Source organism: Octopus sinensis, linkage group LG19 (genome assembly GCF_006345805.1).
Source record: "Octopus sinensis linkage group LG19, ASM634580v1, whole genome shotgun sequence".
Classification (NCBI taxonomy): Eukaryota; Metazoa; Mollusca; class Cephalopoda; order Octopoda; family Octopodidae; genus Octopus; species Octopus sinensis.
Window position 1 is genome coordinate 20108172 of NC_043015.1, and position 21573 is coordinate 20129744.

Sequence of the window (21573 nt, forward strand, 5' to 3'; positions counted from 1 at the left end):
ACAAACTCCTTTACTATCTTTTAATTGGATGTTTGCATAAATTAATGAAGGAGATTTCATGTAGATGTATAGCCGATTCCATTTAGTAGCCGTAACTCCCTCAACCCTCTACTGTTTTTCAAAAATTGTTTTTGTTTTATAAAGGATCTCTACATAGAACAATGAGGCAGCTTTTATGAAGACAAACCTGTTGTAAGTCTTTTAACATCACCGTTCTTTTGTTTTCCAAGCAGAACTGTATAAGAGAGAGATTTTCTATCAACAGTTTGTCCTCCTCAATGTAGCTGTGATATATTTGCGAACAAAACTCCCAACTAATCTGAGAACAGCAACTGCCTGACACAGTAAAGGAGTCATGTAAATTGGATACCATATTTTCCAGCATAAGTTGAATTTTTCAAACCACAATTTACAGCCAAAACAACTCTAGAAGACCAAAAATTCTATGTGAAATACAGCAAAATTTGGAAAGATAGCGAAAATGTTTGAAAGTGTACACTACATATTAAGTTGATTTGTGTCCTGGAAAATATGGTATATTCAAAAATATATTTATCAAAATTTTCTCAACAAGTTCCCAAATGTCTTTAAAAAGAAAAACCAAACCCATGAAGATTTAGTAGAACTATTTAACTTGCTCAGGTTTGGCAGTCATCTTGCTTCTTTTCTTTTTCTCTCTCTCTTATTTATTGTTCTCTTTCTCCTCAATAAATTACTTTACTGTTTTTAAAATGAGAAACACATAAGCAAGTCAAGAAGATTTTATTTAATCTCCTTGATCTGCTCAAAAATATTCTACAAGAAATTCTTTAATATCTCAAAAAGGAAAAAAAAAAAGAAAAAAAGTAAAAAAAGGAGTCCTCATTCACAAAATAGCCAGTACTTTCACAACAAGCTCCATTGCCACTAAACTTGGTAGCACAAGTCTTAAGACTGAATTCTTTGGACAGTAAAAACTAGATGGTTATAAGAAGAACCATAATAAACATGCTTTAAAAAAATGCAAGAAAAAAAAGCATAAAAACAACGAGGGTGCTTCCATGTAGCCAATAAAGCAAGCAGTCAAATATCCATTCCATTACCGATCCATTGATAAACGGGGATCAGATAAGCCTAAGCCAGTGAGTGAGCTTCTATGCCAGTCACTCTATCTGCTTAATGTAGCAACAGCTAAATCTCCTATCAATATATTCTCTCTTGCGTCTTAAATTGGGGTTAACAAATTCTGAGACCCAAATTCTTTCAGACACTATACACGCAACAAATGACGGCTGTTCTTGCATTGGAAAGCTGCAAGATTTTCCCTTTTATTTGCCTGAGGGCAAAATAAAGTTTCTCACTTGTCATTGTTATTATTATTATTATTAGTATTAGTATTATTATTATTGTTATCATTAGTAGTAATAATAGTAGCAGCAGTAATTTTAGTTATAATAATAGATTTGACAACATTAGGAATAAAAGAAGACAAAAATAGATCTGATGATGTCTATGAATAGTTCCAGCAATGATTCAGGGCTTTGGCAAGATATTGCATAAGATTGGTGGATGGGTATATATATATATATATGTGTGTGTATATATATATATTTTTTATTTATTTATGTACTTTTTTTTATATATCTTTTAAACCTGTGGTTTGTTTCCATGACAACTCTGCTGTGCACTGTTTCTGTTTTGCTTTCCATGAAAAACAAGAGACTGTGAAACTCAGAGATGCAACAGAGGCAAACTTCAGCATTGAATAAATGAATAAACTCTACTATATATACACTGAGTATTTGTTCTTTGCCTGGTTTGCAAATTTAATTGTATACATACAGAAATATATATATATATATATATATATATACATATGATATGTATACCATATATTTAAATATATACATTTATTTATATATATCTATATTTAAATATATATTCATTTAAAATATATATATATATATATATATACTTAACTTTCTATATATTCAATATATATATATAGTATTTATACTCTTTTAACCTGATTCATTTACATAAATATATATTAATTTTTTTAAATTTATACACATGTATTTTATATGTTTTATATATATTAATTTAAATTTATATATATTTAGATAAATTTATATTCATAATCTTTCCTCTTCCTCCTCCTCCTCTTTATTGTCATTGCTGTCATCTTATTGTGCATTTCCCTGTACTAAATACTTCGTCTGTCTTGGGAACCACTCCCTTTGTCCCTCTCTTACTCACAACCACTATTCTTCAAATATCCAAACATATTAATCGACCACTCTGTTTGTGCGTCCATGCGTGCGTGCGTGTGTGTGTGTGTGTGTGGTGTAGAATATGTCTTGGGAGAAGAAATCTATGTTAGATGTCGGGTGGAGTTGTCATATATTAAATTTATTTCATAATGACACTGTATTTCAGGGTTGCCAATGAGTTGATACACATTTAATCTGGTTTGAACCCATGACAGCAGAAAAAGAACTCACAGTTGCTATTGTTCTATTCCGTTCTCTCTCACTTTCGTGCTTCTCACATTGTTAAAATAAATACCAGTTATGAATTGGTGTCAATAGATTCATCTATACTAAATTAGAAGCCTTTTACATAAAAAAAATAACCTCATTATTATTATTATAATTAGGTGAATGTTGCAAGAATGGTTGAAGGGAACAGGTTTACTCTAATCATGCGCCTGTAAGTTGAAGAAGAACAATGTGAAGCAGGATCTTGCCCTAGTAATCAGGGCAACCATGGTTTTTGTTGGGTCTCCATAAGCAACCCTACAAGTTTCCCTCTTTTGGGGAGTTATTCATTGTTATAATTTTATATTGTTGCTGTATTATTTTTTACATGCCTTTTATAATAACCCCACATTGTATTGTCCTACCTCCAATGTTTTTTTGGATTCTTAGGGGTTAATGAAGAAACCATTATTATTATTATTATTATTATTATTATTATTATATTATTATTATTATTTCCATTTCACTTGCTCTGGTTAATTCTGTAAGAGTGGACAACCTGTTGTCAAGAGTCTCACATTGTCTTTTTCTGAGAAATTTAGCATCCAACTACCATGTTGTTATTATTATTATCATAATTATAATTATTATTATTATTGAGTGAGAGAGCAGTGCATGCCATCAAAGTGACACTGGGGTACAAATATATGAAGCCCAAAATACCCGTCATGAATGCTTGTCTGATAAGGGTACACCAGGCATATGCATCATAACCATATGTGCATGAGAAGGTGATCTTATATCAAGATAAACAGCACATGACCTTGCAGGTGGGGCCCAGTGACAATTTTCTTTAGGATGAGTAACCCATCCCACTCAAATGGTCCCTGAATAAGGTTTCTTTAAGGATGTTGAATGAAACACCCATGTTTCCAGAGGTGAATTATTCAAACCCCAAAGAATCCCTCTCAACACATGGCTATGATGCTCCCCCACTACTTCTGCTCATGATCAGAGATGCACATATCGTCAGCCACTAAGGGACATGCTCAACTGGTTAAAGTCAAACAACTGACAAGCCAATCTGTGGTATTGAGCAGAATATTTGCTGTAGCCCATCTTTTATACCAAGACAAAACAATGTACATGATAACACTTCTAATCAGTTAAGATCAGAAGCCATGAGAGCCATTGCCTGGTACTGCATCAGGGCATTTATTGTTGTTGTTGTTGTATGCATAAATTTTATTGCTATGTTTTTGTTGTAAGCTATAACTAAGACCAATAGATGTCAGGTTACCAAAATAATTGTCAACTAGGGAATTTAGTCTTTTAGGGACAATTCCATTTGATACCTTTCAAAATATTGAAATCATATATATGCAAAAAGTGTTGAATTTTGGAGAAAAGAATGAGATCACACCCAGTACTCCCAGTACTTTGTTTGATCAAATCCAGATGGATCAAAGCAAAAGTGAATTCAGCAGGAACCTAGAACATAAAGGGCCTGAACAAATACCACAAGGTATGTTGTCTGATGTTCTAATGAACATCATCTACATCAATAATAATGATAATAATAGAGCTATGAAAGAGACTATCCAGTTTCACAGCTTGCTAGAAATAGCAACCAAAATTTCCCTCAGATCATGCCCTACTATTTTAATGAAAGGAATTGTACATTATGTAACATTGTCCGAGATTGATTAAGACAGAGTGGATGGTCTGGTCGGTATGCTTTGCTACACCCATGAGTCTGTTTGATTCACAGTCGACCTAGGGCTAAACAGCAATAGCAAAATGAGTTTAAGGAGGTTCTTCTAAGTAGTCAAACTTGTTGCAGCTATATTTCCTTCAGCAATATCCCCTAAACCCTTTAAAATAAGTCCCTTCACCTACTCTAAATCTGCAATTGGGTCTCTGCTCAACAAACTCTCTCTTTCTATGTATTCGTATTGGGATCACATGAGCCAGTTAGGGAGATATTTACGTATTCACTTGATCTGCTCTATCAAACAGCCAAATATCCCTTTAAAATTTCCCTAATGTCTTTGAAATAAGGGTGCTACATGAAATAATGGTGCCACATGAGCCAGTGTGGGAACTTTTATATAGTTCCTTGACCGGCTCCAAATTGCAATTAAGTCTCCCTTCAACTAACTCCCTTATCCTTAAAAGGATTACATGACCTAGTAATCGGTCTTTGATTTGTTCAAATTAACAGCCAGATCTCTGCACCTACCTCAACAGACTACCCTAGTGATTTTAGAATGGATGGGATACATAAGCCAGTGAAAGGACTTTCAAGTAACCACTTGAATGGTTCAATGTAACAGCCGTATTAATTCAGCAAAAATCTCAACAATATTTAATGCAGGGGCTAAATGCTTGGATCCAAATACAAGCTTTAAATCTTTGATCAAAATTCAAGCCTAAGATTTTAGGGTAAAAACAGCACCACTAAAAGTTAAAATAGAAACATACCAGAAATGATGTGATTATGATTTTAAAATGTGAACTGTTAATTCTGAGCTGTAAGTTCACTGAAGCATAACTGACATGCAGAGCTGTAAGTTCACTTGAGCATAAATGATATGCAGAGCTATAAGCTTGCTCAAGCATAGCTGGCATGCAGACCAGTAAGTTCACCCAAGAATAGCAACATGCAGAGTTATAAGTTTACTCAAGCATGAATGATATGCAGATCTGTAAGCTTGCTAAAGCATAGCTGACATGCAGACCTATAAGTTCAACCAAGCATAGCTGATATGCTGAACTGTAAGGTCACATAAGCATAGCAACATGCAGAGCTCTGAATTCATTCAAGCATAGCTGATATGTAGAGCTATACATTCACTCAAGCACAGCTGATATGCAGAGCTGAAAGTTCACTCAAGCATAGCCAGAATTTAGAGCAGAAGATTCACTCAAACAGTGCTCTTGGTACAGCCATGATTTCAATGAAGCATAGCCTAAATGTAAAGTTACATGGTGAGCTCAAAGCTGTAAGTTCACTCAAGCGGTGCTGGCATGCAGCTGCACAACATGTACAAGAACAAGAACAACAATATAGTAAGAATGGTACAAGAGAGAAAAAAACATAACAAAACTGAAAAAGTATTATTTCTTTGGAATACATTTTTAGATTTAAAACATTCTTGAAATATAAAACATGTTAGCATAAGAATAATAATAATAAGAAGAAACACAAAGGAAAACCAACAAATTCCAATAAAGATTCTTTTGTTTTTTGATGATATCTTTTTTCTATTAGAAATCTTAAATTCCTGAAATTCATAATGTAAATTCGATGTAAATATTTAGTAAAATGGTAAATACATCATGAAATGAAATTGAAAAAAGAAAATAAAAATAAAATAAAATAAAGGAAAAATATCACATGTACACACACACACGCACACACACATATGTATGTATATATATACACAAATATTATTTATATATGTATGTACACACACACATATATGAATATATATATATCTATATATTTATATCTATATATATATATATATATATATATATATATATGCATACACACACACACACACATATGGCTGAATATATGTATGTCTATATATATGTGTATGTATGAGTATATATATATATATATATATGCTTATATGTATGTATTATGAAATAAATCATTTTCAATGCTGGAACTCAAAGTGGATAAAGCTATAAATAAGAGCATGAAGAAAATTAGGCTAAAAGATCCCTTAACAACTTTTGACTTTTTCTATCCAAGGATTTTTTAAAACCTAATAGTCTATTATTTATAGTTGTATCTACTTCAAGTTCCACTATTAAATATCGATTATATATATATATAATCCCATATATTAAGGTTGTGTTTTAGGGGACACGGTTTCTAAGTATGATTTAATTCATTTTGCTGTCCATATGTGACTTTAGATTCTTTTAGTAAGTTTTAGCCATTTGCAGTTAAGACCAAGTGGGAACTCTGCCGTTAGTTGAATATTTTCTGAGCAGAACTGCCTGCCATATTCCACCTTGGTTAAGTCAGTTATAGAATATCTACAACACGTAATTTTGTTTAGAGAGCTACAAAAGCTACCTGTTCTCTATTGCATGGCTGTCCCCATCAATTACCTTTCATGACCAATCCTTTCCCTTCTGTTGATGGTTATTTGTGAAAAACTGTGGGCTGTGTACGGTGTAGTGCCAATGAAAAAGTCTTTTAAAATGGGTGAAAATTGGAATAAAGAATGTCATCTGTCACAGGGACTTCCTCCATAGGGTCCTACCAGACACAGAAATTTTTACATTTTTTGGTTGGATTCCCAAGCATGACCAACTGAGATTTTGGATGTTATCCAACCATCTTGTTCTTGATCTATTCCTAGATCTGCCCATTGGCTTGGCTTGAAGAATGTGTCTTTTCATTCTTTCCTACGACATTCTAATGCATGCCCTTAGGAATGGAACTCCTAGTGCTGACCTCTCAATGCAGAAACATAGCAGCTCCACCTGAAGAAATTCGCTGATCTCTGATCTATGCACCCTGTTGAATAGCATTATTCTAGAGATCCTTCAGAGAAACCCCACTTCAGCCCCTTGTATTCACGATTGTCTTTTGATCATTACCCAACATTCATGATCAGCACAACCTCCTAGATATATATTTAGAGATAAAAAAATTAAGAAAAAAATGAAGGAAAAAGGCCAATGAGAGGGTCCTTTTAGACAGGTGAAAGTTAGATTCAAGACTGTTATCTGTCAGAGGTAAAAAGTACCAGGATAGCAAATATATATATAATGCCTAGATTCAAAAAATATTTAGAAGTACAAAAATATAAAAGAAAAGGAAAAAAAGTCTTGATTGTGCTATTGAGTCATTATTCAAGATGGGTGAGTTGAGTTGAGCTTATTGAGTTGAGGGAGTCACTCAAGATGAGTTATTTCAGCTAAGCTGTTTAACCCTTTAGCATTTAAATTGGCCAGATCTGACCAAAATATTCTACTTGTTTAATGTTCAAAATGGTCAGATCCAGCCTCTCGCACCTACCCTACAATGTCATTCTAAAAATATACAATCACATCATCGAAATCTCAAAGCTACAAGAAAATGCATGATTTATTATCTAAAAGAGAAAAGTTAGTATTAGCAAATCTAATCTGTTCACCCATAGAAGGATATCTTTGACCATAAACAACTAATACTTATTATATAGTGTAATATTTGATATTGATATTAAAAGGATAGAATTGTAAGTATTATATAGAATACCTTGTGGTGTTCCATATGTTCTGAGTTTTTAAAATCCTGTTGAGGTAGATTTTTGTCTTTCATCCTTCCCACCAGCATCAATGAAATGAAATATCAACCAAGTATTAGAGATGATATAATCAGCTGATTTCCTCCCCCACCATCAAATTTCTGACTTTTAGCTCATACTCAGAAATAAGAATCATCATCATCATCATCCTTATCATCATCATTATTATTATTATGAGTTTTTCTTCTTTCAATTTCACTTCTTGCCATATGTCTTCCATTATTATTATTATTATTATTATTACTATCATTATTATTATTGAAGGCAGTAAGCTGGCAGAATCATTAGCACACTGGGTAAAATGCTTAGCAGCATTTCATCTGTTTGAGTTCAAATTCTGCCAAGATTGACCTTTCAAGGTCAATAAATTAAGTACCAGTGATACACTGGGGACGATGTAATCGACTAATCCTCTCCTCCAAAATGCTGTCCTTGTGGCTAAATTCGAACCCATTATTATTATTATTATTATGATGTGGTATTTATATATGAGGGGAGGAGGTGTAAGCACTTCAGAACTCTTTGCATCCTGAGTTCAAATTCTGCCAGCTATACCTTTCATCCTCGTGACCCGTGAGAATGTATGCCACAAGGGGGAACACTTGAATTTACTGTTGCTTCCCTCCCCCCACCAGCCCCCAAACCTGTACAGGCTTACACAGCAGACTCAAATGTGGTGTTGTCCCCATAAAAATGTCACCGGGGCTGGACTGCCACCCTTGTTGATTGGAGGCAAAGCAAATCGTGGAGAAGGGTGTTTCAGGGGTGTGGCAGGTTTGTGGAATGGTGGCACTGTCAGTGCATTAGAAAAGATTGCAGTAGTTCTTTGTATTCTGAATTCAAATCTGATTCCTATCACTGGCTACCCTCATGGAAGGGGCACGGACAGATCTTTTGAGATTGGCCAATAATGGCAGGTCTCCAATGTCAGACAGAACAATATTGTTTGGCACAATATTTTGACATATTGTTATTATTATTATTATTATTTTATGTTTGACTATTGCTTTATATTTGTACAAGTTGGCTCCAAGTCTCACCCAGAGACCTCAAGAGACAACAAGTTAGAAGTTCATGTTGGTGTTATGCCTAGGGTGCCATATATTTGGTTTTGCACATAGTATTGTTCTAGAGAATGTTTAAGAAACCATAAGAAAATTGTGTTTGTTTTAAAATTTCAGATTACATAGAAAGTATTTTGCATAGGATATGAGCAGTTCCATGAGCACTATTTTTTGAATTTCTGCCATTTTGGGGTTTCCTGGTATCTGAGATAGGAAGCAATCAGCCCCTTTTGCTATCATTTCTAGGGCACCTATGACAACAGGCATTGTTTTAGTCTTCATATTCCACATTTTGCTAATTTCTATTTCAAGATCTTTATACTTGCTCAGTTTTTGGTAGGTCTTGACAGATACGTTTATATCGATTATTATTATTATTATTATTATTATAGGGTATTTATTATATAGGGAAAATGTTTCAGAATTCTGAATGTTAAGGGTTTGTGCGAGTTGCTATTGTAGAAGTCTGTTGAGGAAAGGAATGGGGGGAGGGGGTTCTATTTTGTCAAGATGAGAATATTAGACTGTCAAGGAAGAAGGCAATCAGCTTCAGTGTCACTTTTATCTTTCTCTTCTAGATGGATGGATGGATGGATTGATGGGTGGTTGGATGGATGGATGGATGGATGGATGTGTGGATGGTTGGGTGGATGGGTGGATGGATGGATGAATGGATGGATGGTTGGATGGATAGATGAATGGATGGATGGATGGATGGATGGGTGGTTGGATGGATGATTAGAACTCTCACCGTGCTTGTTCAAAGAAGAGGTGAGTATATGAACGTGACAACATCTGCAACAACTCAAAGAAGATCAACATTAATGTTGGACTGGCACAAGATCTGAGAAGACTATGGAAATGACCACAGACATTTTGCCTCCACAATGTCCAGACACCATGTACAAGATGAAGGCAGAGAATAGACCATGTTTGGTAGTAATAAAAGTGGTAATAGAAGTGGTCAAAGACATGGTTTGCTGAGACTGAATGGTTCCAGTGAAGGCCTATTCTTGGATATGAATAATACCATTGGGAACTGCCCTATTTTTTGGTTTGTAATCCCATAACATCTTTTCCCCAGCTTGTGACAGGTAACCCTGCAAGTATATTGCTTTGAAAAGTTTATTTTTTGCCAGATGGTAACAAAATTATAAATCTTCCGGCAGCTGGTACCACCACCACCACACCATAAAGTTAATTTACTTGTCTTAGAACTAGCATGGTGCTTCTTCTATCAACTCCAGAAGGATGAAAGGCAAAGGGGACATCACACACACACACGACCTTGAAAGCCTAGAAATATATTTATAAAATGAACTCTGACTTTAGTTTGACTCTGAAATATTAGAATTCTCCTTTGAATTGTTAGAAATCATTGCTGAAGTTTTCTCACAGGACACAAATTTATTTAACAATTAGCAAACTTTGTTAATTTATCTTTGTTAATGCAGACAACCATTGCTTTACTTGATTTCATTTCTTTTCTTTCTTTTTTATTAAAATAACTCCTCATTCTATATGTCGCCAGGTCTTAGAATATGAACACCATGTGGCCGTGAACTATAACAGTTGGCAATAGGAAGGCCCTTTTGGCTGTAAATTGCTGCCTAAGAAAAGGAATCAAAATGAATAAGATCAAACTGTAATCGGACCTTACAAGATAACCCTTTTTTAACAGAGAAAATAGCTTTAAACAGTTTTGTTGTTATTTATTATTTAGAAACACGTGAAGTGTTCTCTATTGTGAAATTCAATTTTCTATCTGTTACTACTACTACTACTACAAAAGTAATGAGCTGGCAGAGTTGTTAGCATGTCAGGCCTGAAATTTGTAGGGTGGGGACTAGTTGATTACATTAACCCCCAGTGTTTCGCTGGTACTTAATTTATCAACCCCGAAAGGATGTAAGGCAGAGTTGACCTTGGCAGAATTTGAATTCAATATGATAATAATAATGATGATGATGATAATCAGAAAAGAAAAGTTTATTGTATTTAATATAGGAAGAGTGAATATTTTATGTCATAATTTGGTAGCTTGACAAGCAATACATATCTGGTTCAAGTCATACATACATACACACATGTATGATATGTATGTATATATATATATATATATATATATATATATATTTATATTTATATATATATTTATGTATATATTGGTCAGGGTGGGGTAGGGTCTCCTGCCATTATCATTCTACTTAAACTGTTACAGGTATATACCTTCAAGAAATACATGATCAGGGAGAAGATTCTGGAGGGAAGATGTCCTGGGGTGAAAGTACTGGACAAAATGGTTAATGTAGAAAGGGAGGGGCTGATGTGCCAAGAGTGACCAGAGGCAGAGGGATGAGTGGGTGAGATGGGTACTGAAGAAGAGAGGCCATTGTTGTAGCAATAACAAAAAAGATAGAAAGAGGAGAGTGGATGTGTGTGGGCAAGAGGCTGGAGCATGTCCATTAGTGATTGATTGCAATGCGCTGAGTAGCCCATCTCTGGATGCAGTCCAAGATATCTGTGTGCGTAGTAGCAGCACCGTCCCAGATGTGGGAACAGGACTCCATAGTGGACCTCACTTGTGGGTCACGTAGAGTGTCAGCAGTTGTAGGAGGTTGAAATATTTCTCAGCCCTGAAGAGAAAGGACCAGTTGTTGGGGGTGTGACCCTAGCTATACTAGGAATGTACATTCATTAGGAGCTGCATTAGATGATAGAGAAGCCCAGCATATGGAGTAATTGTGAGGGCCTTACCTGAATGCTATTCATGTTTGGTGGCACTTGGTGGGGGTGGGGGCACTGACACATCTCCACCACCATTTCTCTAAGTCTTTCTCTCTGTCTTTCTTTTCCAACAGTGGTCGCCACATATCTCCTCTGCAGCAAGACACTTAAATCTACCCTGCAATTATTATAATTTTTAACCTCTCATCAACACCCACAATACTACTCCTTTTCCCAGTTGAGGGCGGGGGTTTTTTGCAAGTCGCTTGGTGACCCTACTGATGCTAGTGCCATGCAGAAAGCCCCCAGTCTACACTCTGTAAAGTGGTTGGCATTAGGAAGAGCATCCAGCCATAGAAACCATGCCAAAACAGGGAAATAGAGCTTAGCACAGTCCTCTGGCTTGTCAGCTCATGTCAAACTGTCCAACTATTGTAGAAGACATTTGCCCAAAGTGCCACACAGTGGGACTGAACCTGGAGCCATGGTTGGGATGCAGGTTTCTTACCACATAGCCACTCATGCACCTATATATATAAATATATATACATATACACATATATATACATATACACATATATATACATACACACACATATATACATACACACACACACACATACACACATATATATATATATATATATATATATATACTAACTGATGTACCTGGTATATTTCGGGGGTAAGCAGGGCTTATCCCTTCGTTCCATTCTTATATAATTGTTTCGCTAATTCAATAGCAATACAAAGTATGTATTCCTTAAAACGGTTTTTGTACATTTATTGAGAATACCAAACTGTCTTACACAGGATTTTGTTTTTAGGAATTCCCAATAAGTTAAGAATACCCAAATTGTGAAGTCACTTATGTAATAACATGAAATTAATTACCTGATAGTAAGAATTCAAATAAAGTAGCACCGAAAAAGGCTTTAATTTATTCCCAGGGAATATAGAACTTAGGTATGTATTCTAAAATCGTGAAGCATGTTACATAAAAACAGGATCATCAGATGAGATAATAATACTTCAAAGTAAATAACTCTGAGAAAAGCTTTTGAGCGTTCGCAGAGAATATTACCTTCAGCGGTGCTAGTGTTGGTATATTCATGAACAAGTCACTAACTGAAATAAGTGGATCTATTGTTTAGGAAAATACTATTTACTTGTTTAAGCATTGTACTGGATAAATTGTGAAAATAACTCAAATAGTTCAAATACTAAGAAATAAGCATACTCAATTTGATTTATACATAATTTACGAATATGAATGGATTATTTCCCTTCGCTATATGTAAGGATCCCTTTCAGGAGCAAATGGGTTATTTTCCTTGGATGTTTAAAAATAATATATTAGCTATATGTAGTAGATATAAGAATCCCTTCCAGGGGCCCTATTATCGATTTTTTCAACAATCTAAGTATTTGAATAGTTTTCCAGACATGTGTTCTACTCATGTGTCAAGTTTCACCAAAATCGATAAAACGATGTAGGAGTTAGATAACAACAGCACAAACACACCCACAGATTTCCACATACTTAGTATATATACATATGTAGTATATATATATATATCTACATGCACAGACTCACACACATGCATACACAATCTTGTAACATAACAGTGCATCCGTTTTATTCTCTCTCAAACTGATAAATATTATATCTAATATCGGGTTTCATTTTCTTTCTCACGGTTGAGCAGTTACCAAGTAGAAAAAGGCATCCAGCTGTAAAAACAAAGGCAAAAAAGAAAAAAAAACTCTAAACTCCTCCAAAAATAAACTTCTCACCCTTCCCCCCTAATAATTATTACATGGCAGTATGAACGAGAAGCAAAAATCATTTGGTTGGAGGTGTTCACTCCTCTCACTTGCAGTCTTTTTTTTATATTTATGTTATGGAGGAAAAAGAAGTTTGCTTTTGTTTTTGTACTGGAAACCCCAAGTCAACAAGTAAAGGAGATATGTAGGGGTGTGTGTGAAAGAGAGAGAGAGAGAGGGGGGGGGAATGAGAAGAAGAGTGTGCGAGTGGGAGTGAGATATAGAGAGTGTTACAAGGAGATTCAAAAACCTAGTCTTCAGCAAAGCAACTGTGGTAATGATTATAGAGGGGATTTCCAACATTGGTTCATGGTCACAAAAATACAAAAAAAAATCATTGTAGGAGGGGTGGATGAGGCATAATTTGCTTAATTAATTTCAGTACTTGATCAGGGTTTGATTTTATCAACCCCATCACTCTGCCAGAACATTACAAGACAAAGATGACAGCTGTAAGGTTTGAACACAAAAAGGCATGTAATCAAATAACTGCAAGGTATCCTTTTTTTCCGAAAAATTGCTTTCACTGCCCCATTTCCCTTTTTTCAATACCTCAGTCACAGGAAAAAGGGCAGTGCCCATAACCCTTTTCAGGGCTTTCTCTGACCGTTGAGGGAAAGATTAAATACCCATGAACCTTTTCAAGGCCTCTCTAACTAGTAAGAGAGGTGAAAATACTCATGGTTCTTTTAAGGGGTTCTCTGGTGAGAGAAAGGGTAGCATCTGAGGCTTTTATTTACTGGTGAGGGCAAGGATAAATGCTCATAGCCCTTTTCAAGCCTTCCCAGACTTAAGGAAGAGCAATATCTATGACCCTTTCCACCAAAGATTGTGAGTACAACACCTAAACCACTAGGCCATAATAATAATGATGATGATAAATTTGTAAGTTTGGCACAAGGCTCTCCAATTTTGTGGGGATAACAATGGCCCCTAATAAGTGACCAGAACTTCATTTTATCCCACTCCTGTAAAGATGAAAGGCAAAATTAACCTTGGCAGGATTTGAAATTAGAATGTTGCTAATAAGCTATTTTGTCTGGCATTCTTCTCATTTTGCATTCCATAGCCTTATTACTAATTGCATCTGCTATATGTATAAGGTTTGAAATTTCGGGGAGTGGGGGGTTAGTCGATTGTATGGATCCCAGTATACTTGACTGGTACTTTACTTTTACTGAATCTGGTGGGATAGAAGGCAGAATAGCCCTCAGCAAGATTTGAACTCAGAAGATAAAGAACTGGAACAAATGCTGCTGGACATTTTATCTGACAATCTGATGATTCTGCTAGTCTTTCATTCTATGCAGCTAGCTCTCTTAATAAGTTTCCAATTTTGGCACAAGGCCAGCAGTTTTAGGGGAGTGGGGTCAGATAATAACCTTGACACTAGAGCTTGATAGGCATTTTATTTTATTGACCACAGAAGAAAGAAAGGCAAGGTTGACCTCAGTGGGATTCGAACTCAGAACATGTAGGATCAAAAATACCGGAAACTATTTTTCTGACACTCTAATGACTCTGCCAGTTTTCCACCTTTTAATAAATAACTTTTTCTACTCTAGGCACAAGGCCTGGAATTTTAGTGGAGGTGGAGGGGTTAGTTGATTACATTGGCCCCCAGTATACAACTGGTATTTATTTTATCAACCTTGAAAGGATGAAAGGCAAAGATGTCCTTAGAGAAATTTGAACTGAAAACAAGAAGGCAGACAAAATGCCACTAAACATTTTGTCCAGCACGCTAACGATTCTGATAGCTCGCTGCTTTTTTAAACAATAATAATTGTTCCAAATCTTGATGCAAGGCCATCAATTTTAGTAAGGGTGGGGGGTTAAGTCAATTACCTTGACCCCAGTACCTGACTGGTACTTTATTTTATCAACCTGGACAGAACAAAAGGCCAAGTTGACCATGGGAGGATATGGAGAGTTGGAAGAAATACCATTAAGCATTTTCTCCAATGTGCTAAAGATTTTTCCAGTTTGTTGTCTTCACAGCCCTAATAATAATGGTAATAATAATTATAGTAAAAATTGTAATTTATAGTGTAAATATATAATTTTCATTTATAATAGTTATAAGCTGTGATAACCATACATTAATATATATATAATAACATATTATTAACAAAGACCCATATATGTCATTAAGAAAACCCCATCTATAGTATTGACAAAATAAATAAAAATTCAGCAGAATTTTCCCCGCCATGTGAGATCAAATATATGAGATTTAATTTATAACAGGGATGGAAAATTTTAGTGAAGGAATCAGAGAGGGAGGATTGATGGGAGGTAACTGATAATAACAGTTTTCAACTATAATAATAATAATAATAATAATAATAATAATAATAATAATAATAATAATACTGTTATTATTATTATTTCAAAATACATATTCCATGAAAATTTAATTGAAAATTTTAAATACTTGTACTATAACATGCTTTTGTTATTCTAAAAAAATACTTATTGTTTTTTTTTAAATTAAATACAAACACACACACACACACATACACACATAAAAAAGAAAACAAAATAAAAACACAAAGATATTTTTCAAGATGGAAATTTTCATAATAAAAATTCTTCAGAATTTTTTCAATTTAGAAATGAAGAAAAAAAAAAATGAATTAAAATATGTCAAAGTGAAAAATATACATATTTAAAAAAAGTGGAAAGGTGTTAAATTTTTGAAATTGTCAAATTATTTTAAAATGTGGAAAATTTAAAGTTTCACAATCTACTCAGAAAAGAAAAAAAAATTGCGTGTGGAAATATTCACAATTTACTTAACCAGGTAAGAAAGAAAAAGGCAAAAAAAAAAAAAACCCCACAAACTGCAATGCAGAAAATTTTCTGTTTAACTCAAATAAAATTTGAAATGTGGAAAAAATGTTCTATTTAAAACTACTTGGATTTCTCCATTGTGGAAATGCTTGAAAGAAAAAAAGAAATTTGAAAAAAAATCCACTTTACAAATATAAATTTATTCTTTTGCTTACAAGTGGAAATTTTTTTCTTTCAAAAAAATATTGTAGATGACAATGTGGAAATGTTTCTATTTTAAAACTACTGAGCTACTTCAATGTGGAAATTATCCCATTTAAGACTACTCAGCTATTTCAATGTGGAAAAAAAATGTTCACATTTTAGAAAACTACATGGAATTATTATTGCAGAGTGGAAAGTTTTTTTTTTTTTAAATTTAACACTAATGAAAGTTGAAAGTAGAATATATACATATATACACATACATATATACATAGATGTGTACATATGTATAAATATACATACATAATATATATTAATCAATGTCTACAGTATTACAGATCCATTTCAGCCAATCTTACCAATCAGATCAGTTTTGCAGTGGGTATTAGATAAGCATATATATATATGTATGTAAGTATGCATGCATGTGTGTGTATATTTATATACACACACATTATCTCATGTGTTGTTTGACATGTTATAATTAAGAAAACAAAACAATATATTAAAATATACACAAATTAGAGCATAAATAATGATGAAGATGAATATACATGTACATACATACACATATATATATATATATATATATATGTATGTATATATGTATGTATGTGTATATATATATATATAATATATATATATATATCATTATTATTATCAATCTGATTTGAAATTTATGTTGGAATTCTGAGAGGTCAGGATGACTTGTGAAGGAAAAAAAAAAGTTAAAGAAATGTAAACACATGCACACAGGTGTGTCTGACAAATGCAAGCATAATTACAGACAACACACACACACATACACCTGTATATTTACAAAGAGATCCACACAGATATATATCTATAGACATTCATACACATCTTGATTATCAAGTGTCAGAACAAAGTAGGTTCAGATAAGGAAGGTGAAAATATTTGCTGGATCAGAAGTGGTGATGGTGCTGGGGAAACCCTCAGCAATTTTATAGTGCTGCCACTGTAGACAGTGTGATATATGAACCCCATGACACCTACTTAGAGACAGGTAGGCTTAGTTTTTGCATGTAGACTTGATATGAGCTCTTGTAGCAACCACATTCCTTCAAATCACACCATATTATATTAAAACAAGAAGGACACTGTGGACAATGGAGTCCTTGATATATGTAGAATACAAAAAAAAAAAAAAAAAAAGAAGCCCAACACCATTGACTCTTTCAGGAACATTATTTTTCATGCTCAGAATTGTTGACTCATGGGGAATAAACAACCATCAAAGTTATTGACTGCCAAGACAATGCATCCTTCCACAATTCCATGCTTTCCAAAATTCCTGACACACTTGTGTTCTCTCTCTTCTCTATGACTCTTTTTATGTTCAATTGTCTATTGTATTCTCTTTTATCCTGCGAACTATGCATATATTATGAGCTTACAAATAATCTTTTCTACTCTAGGCACAAGGCCCAAAATTTTTAGAGAGGGGGCCAGTCGATTACATTGAACCCAGTATGCAACTGGTACTTAATTTATCGACCCCAAAAGGATGAAAGGCAAAATCGACCTTGGCGGAAATTGAACTCAGAACGTAAAGACATGAAATACCTATTTCTTTATTACCCACAAGGGGCTAAACACAGAGGAGACAAACAAGGACGGACATAGGTATTAAATCGATTACATCGACCCCAGTGCGTAACTGGTACTTTATTTATCGACCCCGAAAGGATGAAAGGCAAAATCGACCTTGGCGGAAATTGAACTCAGAATGTAAAGACATGAAATACCGCTAAGCATTTTGCACGGCGTGCTAATGTTTCTGCCAGCTCAAGTTCCATTGTTAAAAATGGTTTATTTCATGTCTCTTCAAGTTTCTAAATTCTTAAGATATGAACAATATGTATGTATATATATATATATATATATATATATATATATATATATATATATATATATATATACACACTTACATATATATATACATACATACACACACATAAATATATATAAACACACATACGTATACTAACACTACACCGGACATGCTTATACGATCTTCTTCTTTATGATTTTTTCAATCATCATTTTTCTGTCATTTTGTCTTTTATCTTGTGTATTATGCATCTATTTCGGGCCACCATTGCTGGTCTTTCCTTACTAGAATTATATGTCTACTTTCTGTCCGTTCTTTTGCCTTTTCCAATGAATTGAGTACTGCATATGAGTGCTATATTCAAGAATTACATTACCATTATTATCTTGCAAGTTACTTGGTGATCTCACAAGTGCCAGTGACACACACACACACACACAAAACCCAATTCAGTCCATGCTGTAAAGTAGTTGGCATTAGGAAGGGCATCCGGCCATAGAAACTGTGCTGAAGCAGACACTGGAGATCATTGCAGTCCTCTTGCCTTGTTGAACTGTTCAACCTGTGCCAGCTTGGAAGCATGGAACAAAAACGTTAAATGAAGCTGACAATAATGATGATGATGATGATGATGATAATTTGCTTGGAAACAAGTGAGGGTTAGTAACAGGAAGAGTGCCCGGCCGTAGGAAATTTTCTTCAACAAATTCTGTCCGAGCCATGGAAGTGAGATGATGATGATGATTATATATAAATATATGTATATATATATATATATCAGCTGGATGGTCATGGATGATATGTCTTTGATCATAAGACCTGCTCAATTAGAGCTGACCTGAAGTTATACAACAAAAACATCAACATCATCATCACCAATGTTACCATCATGACCATCATCATCATCATCATCATCACCGCCATAATAATGATAAATGATGAGTAACAACAGACAGAAACAGCTGGAACAACGAGAAACAAAGCAACAAGCCTGGACTGACATACTGTGCCCTCTACAGTCAACCTGGGTGGTGACAGTGAGCTGCTTTACTGTATACATCTTGCTTTTTAGAATTGGTACACAACATCCCTGTAAGTCGTGAGAAACAGCTACAAGGGTGAGCGTCAGGAAGAGTGTCCAACTGTAAAACACTACTTTAAGTAAAACCTGTCCAACCCATGCCAGCTTGGAAAAGTGGGTGTAAAATGCTGCTGTTGCTCATGTTGATGACAATGATGATGATTATCTGAGAGTGAGTTGTGTAGTTGTCCAGTAGATGGAGCACTGGTGCAGTTGATGACACCTAGTCTCATGAAACATGCCATAGGCTGGGTTTGAAGCTGACACAGGGAACAACAACAACAACAACAACACAGATAGTAGAAAACACACATAACAGTACATATATGTGAAGACACATACACAGGCAGACACTGTGTATGTGTTTAAAGATTTGAAAAGAGTTGAGTAAACAACCTTGCCTAAGAGTGTGATGATACATGTGTCAAAATTTCAATACAAATACACATAAATATCAACACACACAAAGCACATATATCAACACATACATAAATACTAATGCACATACACACACACACACAGATATGAACACATTCACACATATCAGCACATATTCAAATTTCAGCACACACACACACAGACCCTCTCTCTCTCTCTCTCCATATCATGGCACTCCATTGGTCACGGCGATGAGGGTTCCAGTTGGTCCGATCAACGGAACAGCCGGCTCGTGAAATTAACGTGCTAGTGGCTGAGCGCTTCACAGACACATGTACCTTTAATGTAGTTCTCAGGGGGATTCAGCATGATACAGTGTGTGACAAAGCTGTTCCTTTGAAATACAAGTACAACAGAAACAGGAAGAAAGAGTGAGAGAAAGTTGTAGTGAAAGAGTACAGCAGGGTTCACCACAACCTCCTGCTGGAGCCTTGCGGAGCTTTAGATGTTTTTGCTGAATAAACACTCATAATGCCTGGTCTGGGAATCGAAACTCTGATCCTATAACTGTGAGTCTGCTGCCTTAACCACTGGGCCATTGTGCCTCCACTCTCCATATATGCGGGTGTTAAAGACATGTTGTTTTTTATATTCTTAATCATAACAAAATAATGCCATGCATCTAATGCGACTGGATTATAGATACAATACTGAGTTTGTGGATGTCTCTTTTATCTGTTTCAGACATTAGACTGTGGCCATGCTGGGGCACCGCCTTGAAGAATTTTTAGTCGAATGAATCAACTCCAGGACTTAATATTTTTTTAAAGCTTGGTACTTAGTCTATCAATATCTTTTGCTGAACTGCTAAGTAGCAGGGACACAAACAAACGAACGAACGAACCAATCAATCAGTTGGGGGGACAAACACAGACACAAGCATGATGGGCTTCTTTCAGTTTCTATCTAGCAAATCCACTCACAAGGCTTTGGTCAGCCCAAAACTGTTTGTAGAAAGCACTTGTCCAAGGTGCTACGCAGTGGGACCGAAGCTGGAACCCTGTGGTCGGGGAGCAAACTTCTTACCACACAGCCACACCTGCACCTAATGATATGTATGACGAAACACATTAAATTTGTTTTTAGCCATAAAGATGGTGGGGTGCTTCTTATACAGGGGTGCATCTTATACACCGGCAAGTGCAGTACAGCAATATAAACATTTATAAAACAGCAGTCACCTTTAAATAGTTATTAGGTCAAAGAGGAACAAAAAAACAAATAACAAAACAAACCTCAACAAGAACAACAAACAAAAGGAAACATAATAGAATATTTGTTGCAAAGTAACAACAATACTATAAAAAAAAACCCAAACAAAATAGAAAACAAACACACCTCTACAAATTCTTTCACTTTATATGGTAATGGTGGTGGAGGTGGGATGAATGGATGGTAGGTAATGTCTGATGGTTTAATTAATGTTTAAGAGATCAAATTAAGAGTAGAAGTCTTTTATTTTTTCATTTAAAAATTTATTTCTTTGATTGCTGTTATGTGCGTGTGTGTGTGTGTGTGTGTGTGTGTGTGTGTGTGTGTGTATGTATACTTTCTTAAAATTCTTTTGATTTTTTTCCCTTGTCTTTTCTTTTCTTTTCTCACTTGTTTAACCCATGGAGGCTTAATGTGTAAAAGTGTATGATCATATTTACATATATAAGATATACATACACACACACGAGCACATACATACGCACATGTACACTCTTTTAAGTGTACACATAAACATTAATGTTTATATAAATAATTAAAATATATAGGTACATACATGTATGTAAAATATATATGACAATGTATATACATA

At 34.7% G+C, this 21573-nt stretch overlaps 1 long non-coding RNA gene across 1 annotated transcript in view; it reads right to left on the reverse strand.

The window, feature by feature from the left end:
* Positions 1 to 19781, reverse strand: part of LOC118767202 — a 26337-nt gene extending 6556 nt beyond the window's left edge. The window contains exons 1-2 of the long non-coding RNA XR_005003108.1: positions 18686 to 19781; positions 17188 to 17203 (exon numbers count right to left, since the gene is read on the reverse strand). This is a non-coding gene — a long non-coding RNA (uncharacterized LOC118767202). The remainder of the gene's footprint in view (positions 1 to 17187; positions 17204 to 18685) is intronic.
* Positions 19782 to 21573: the final 1792 nt, after the last annotated feature.